Genomic DNA, 3,160 nt, shown 5'->3' with positions numbered 1-3,160 from the left:
TTGGGACAGTGTAAAAAATATGAAACCAGTTTCATATCAAGCCAAACACAGTACCGGACCGACATACCAAATTTTACAACTAGGTGTCGCACTTGTCTCACCCACTCTCGAGTGAGACTGATGAGAAATTCATAATGACAGTGTAGCAACTCCCTAAGCCATGACTTTTTACCTGCAGTGAGCTTGCAATAACCTCTTTGGTTAGGTTTACACCTTTCTTGTCAAAATCTTCAGCTCACCTCTTTCCTTTGTAATGTTTCTTTATATCATATGTAGACTGCTATTTATCATCTTCTTCGTCAGAAACTACATCCATGGTCAGAAAGTGTTGGTTGCAGTAGCTTAGTCCATAGGAGCTGGATTGGGTCGCCGATTCAAGTCCCCATACGGACCAAAGTACGGAGTGCCAACTGGTAACTGTAGAGGTGCCAGTTCACCTCCTGAACACTGCCGTGTAGTTTTAGTTTTCTTTAAGACTGATCATCTTGTCACCCAAAAAAAACCACACATGAACTTTCTAGTAATGTTAAGCAAACAGTGGCCGCTGTTCGGGTGTTCGCCCTCTCACCTATTCTCCGACTGCTATACTGAAGTGTAAAGTCCTTCACAGCTCCGCTCGGCAGTAAATTGGAGTCAAATACTAGCGACTCTGTTAGTTTGTTTATATACCTACATAATATCAAATCACGTTGCACGGGTTGCCAATGTCAGCTACTTTTTAAATTTGTCAGAAGTGACAAATGTTGGTTCAACAGGTTAGCATAAAAATTAAAACGTTTCAGTCTCTTACACCGTACACGCGGAAATCGGCCCAACTATAGAAACTGTCAGGGCCAAAGTTAAGTGCGTTTGTGACAAACTGGTCTACTGTGTCTTTCAATGTAACTCTACTTTCGTGGAGACTGGGACAGTGGGGAAATCACACATGACTAGTATTACCAGCTAACTTTTTTCCCTCCATGTCTATGATTAATGCAATGCACTCACACCAGATAAAAATGCGTTTCGTCATATATGATTGAAAAATAGCGTCATATACTAGTTTCCCCAAAAAAATCTGGTTTAAGCCTGTTCAAAGAATAAATGATCCTTATCACATGATGCCATGCATGTCATCCATCTCATTATCGTTTGCATTTTGAGTTTGCTCTTTCTCCAGATGGGTCTCCATGATAAGTGGGTGGATGAGCCTCATGAATTTGCTTCTTTTTATTTATTTATTTTGCTTGAAGAAAAAGATAGTAATACGACCCCAGGGATAAACATTGACAGATGACCTGTGTGTTTGGTGAAACAGTTATTTTGTGGAGGAATCCTTTTACATTTCTATTTCACAGATTACAATTATGACAGATTGGCATGTATTTAAAGGAATTGTTCTGCATTTTGGGAAATACACTTGCTCCCCAGGGACTTGGATGAGGAGATAAATTTCACTCTTGCATCTGTGCACCTATGGATCTTGAGCTGGGAGCTGATTAGCTTAGAATAAAGCTGGGGGAAACAACAAGCCTGGCTTTACAGAGACCCTCTAATGCCAGGATCAGACCAAAGATTCCTGACGAATCTGTTTAAGAATGCCTCAGCAGTCTGAATCGCCCTGTCTCAGCTCGACTCAAACCTGCTGATGGTGTGGCTGCGACTCAACCGGTCAAGTCTCGAGAGGCTGGTTATAGTCACCCGTTTTAACAGCCAATAGCAAAGTCATCTTGTCAAGTCAGCTACAATGAAACAATCCATAATCCACTTCTGGAATCCATTTTTTTTTTTTAAAGATATTTTTTCAGCCTTTATTTTTGACAGGACAGCTGAAGATATAAAAGGGGAAAGAGGGGGCATGACATGCAGCAAAGGGCCGCAAGTTGGAGTCAAACCTGGGGCCCGCTGCTTCAAGGAGTAAACCTCTTTATATGGACAGCCGCTCTACCAACTGAGCTATCTGGCTACCCTGTTACAAACTGTTAACAGAGGCTCAAGGAGTGCCTGCAGGGACGTACGTCGAGCAAGCTAGAGAGTGACTGAAGAGATGGAGCGCCTAGGACAAAGCTGTGAATCAGAGGAATAAGCAAGCTTCCCACTATCACTAACGATATCCAAATTCATATTGAGACGCAACAAAAAAATATACATTTAGCTAAAAAAGGCTGGAACTAGGACGGAAGAACAAAGTTGTTGCTATGGAGATGATACACCTAATTGTCGCATTGGTGTGAACTGGCAGGTTTTAGAACGCTGCAGTCTGACGCGTTGGAAGTAGCTGCATGTTTCAACTCAACTCAGTGCAAATCTTAGGTCTGAACTGGACTCAACGCTGACAAATTAGTTAGTTTTCTTCTTCTTTGTTTAATATATACACAAACATGTAAAATGAGTTATGTTTTGTTACGGTTTAGACATGAGTGGTACCAATCTAACTATTGGCAAGAAAGTGAACTGTAATTCTCAAAATGACCTATGAAGAGATAGCAAATAACAAGACATCCCCATGTCTCACTGAGTTACCTGATATAAAAAAACTTAAAAAGGGCTGATCCTAACCTTGGTTATCTCAATCGAGTGCAAGATAATTTAACTTTTTGGCCAGCAACTCTGAAGCCTGCAGAGCACATTGTTTTAAAAGGCACAGTATTTTGCAATGCATTAGTCCTTATTGAGGAGTGTTTGTGTGTGTGCGTATGGTATATATGAGATCAGTTTGACCTTTGTAATGTGGTGGAGGATAGATGGATGAGCAGATGAATAATAGATAAAGAGCAAATTGAAGATCTACCACCAATCTGTCTTCAAATATAATTTTATTCCCTAAGTCCTCACATTAATGCAAATGCACATCTGCAAACAGGTGTTACCACAAACACAAAGGACTACTCACTCAATGTATCATTATGTCTCTGCTGTTTTCTGTAAAATTCAAGAATCAAGTATCCTAACAGGCAACACATTTGCAAGTCAGCAAGCAAAGTGGGTACTGTTGGCACCAACAGTAAAGTGCATGTGCAAATATACACAGCATGGCATGGATTTGTCTGCCTCAATCTATGCTGGATGACTCAAAACATCAGTGGAGAAAAACAACTCCTCTACAGTATAAAATGCACTCCGAATGACCCCTGGATTTCTCTGAGCTCCTTCTTCAACATTTCTCCTTTGAAAACACTAA

At 40.7% G+C, this 3,160-nt stretch overlaps 1 long non-coding RNA gene across 1 annotated transcript in view; it reads left to right on the top strand.

Moving 5' to 3' along the window:
- The window catches only part of LOC116680400 (uncharacterized), a 9,459-nt gene extending 7,019 nt beyond the window's left edge, over nucleotides 1–2,440 (top strand). Inside the window, exon 3 of the long non-coding RNA XR_004329761.1 lies at nucleotides 2,430–2,440. This is a non-coding gene — a long non-coding RNA (uncharacterized LOC116680400). The remainder of the gene's footprint in view (nucleotides 1–2,429) is intronic.
- Nucleotides 2,441–3,160: the final 720 nt, after the last annotated feature.

This window comes from Etheostoma spectabile, chromosome 3 (assembly GCF_008692095.1).
Source record: "Etheostoma spectabile isolate EspeVRDwgs_2016 chromosome 3, UIUC_Espe_1.0, whole genome shotgun sequence".
NCBI classification, from domain to species: domain Eukaryota; kingdom Metazoa; phylum Chordata; class Actinopteri; order Perciformes; family Percidae; genus Etheostoma; species Etheostoma spectabile.
This window is presented reverse-complemented; position numbering and strand designations above follow the sequence as displayed.